Source organism: Toxoplasma gondii (assembly GCF_000006565.2).
Source record: "Toxoplasma gondii ME49 unplaced genomic scaffold asmbl.327, whole genome shotgun sequence".
NCBI classification, from domain to species: Eukaryota; Apicomplexa; class Conoidasida; order Eucoccidiorida; family Sarcocystidae; genus Toxoplasma; species Toxoplasma gondii.
The window spans coordinates 1-1303 of NW_017383093.1; the positions used below are offsets into that span (position 1 = coordinate 1).

The following is a 1303-nucleotide window of genomic DNA, read 5'->3' on the forward strand; positions in this document are numbered from 1 at the left end:
ACAAAATAGGGCCGAAATCCTATCTTATTATTCCATGCTGCAGTATTCAAGGCGACAAGCCTGCTTGAAACACTCTAATTTTCTCAAAGTAAAAGTCCTGGAAAAAACTCCACACAATGAAGTGTGGAGAAATCCAGAAGGATGCTAGAATTCACCAAGTGCACACCCCTGAGGGCGGACTGGCTGCTTCCAGCAGAAATCCAACTACGAGCTTTTTAACTGCAACAACTTTAATATACGCTATTGGAGCTGGAATTACCGCGGCTGCTGGCACCAGACTTGCCCTCCAATTGTTACTCTGAAAGGGGTTTGGATTCCTATCATTCCAATCACTAGAAATGAAATTTCCAGTGTTGTTATTTCTTGTCACTACCTCCCTGAATCAGGATTGGGTAATTTGCGCGCCTGCTGCCTTCCTTAGATGTGGTAGCCGTTTCTCAGGCTCCCTCTCCGGAATCGAACCCTAATTCCCCGTTACCCGTCACTGCCACGGTAGTCCAATACAGTACCGTCGAAAGCTGATAGGTCAGAAACTTGAATGATCCGTCGCAGACCGAAGTCAACGCGATCCGTTCGGTTACTATGAATCACCTGAGGACCACCGGAAGGTGGGTTGGTTCTGTATCTAATAAACACTGCCCTTCCGGGGGAAGAGGCATGTGCGCATGTATTAGCCATAGAATTACCACGGTTATCCATGTAGTAAAGACCATCAAATAAACTATAACTGTTTTAATGAGCCATTCGCAGTTTAGCCGTATAAAAGCTTATACTTAGACATGCATGGCTTAATCTTTAAGACAAGCATATGACTACTGGCAGGATCAACCAGGTTAATATGTTCCTGAGACAGACCACCTCGAAAACACCAAAAAAACACTCAATCAACCGTCTATTTTCCGGCCTCTTTCGTGTTTTATGGCATAAACAGAAGTGTAAGCCTGCCTCACTCAAGGTTCTACATCAAAACGCGACGTTTTTTGGTCGCCTGGTGAGCCTTAACAGCAACACCAGTTTCTGATGATACTCTTGAGCTATTTGAAACAACAACGCCTTCATCCTGAATCGATTCATCAGGAATCATGGTCGTTGATGCTACAAATCAACAAAGCTTGTCCACCTTGGACACATTCGGGGTATCAACCCATCCACCTCTTATTACAGTATGCACTTAACAGCATTTCAATCTGTTTATTTATAAACAAATTGAAAAGCTCTTCGTGATACTTCGAAGTGGACGAATCCCGAACCTTGTGCGCTCTTTAAAAAAACAACAAAATTTGTTGCGTTTTCAAACAGTCGC

The 1303-nt window shown here is 43.7% G+C and overlaps 1 non-coding gene across 1 annotated transcript; it reads left to right on the plus strand.

Moving 5' to 3' along the window:
• Positions 1-812, plus strand: TGME49_458510 (the record flags this gene model as incomplete). The annotated part of the gene is made up of 1 exon (XR_001974195.1): positions 1-812. It is a non-coding gene; the product is annotated as an 18S ribosomal RNA (ribosomal RNA).
• Positions 813-1303: the final 491 nt, after the last annotated feature.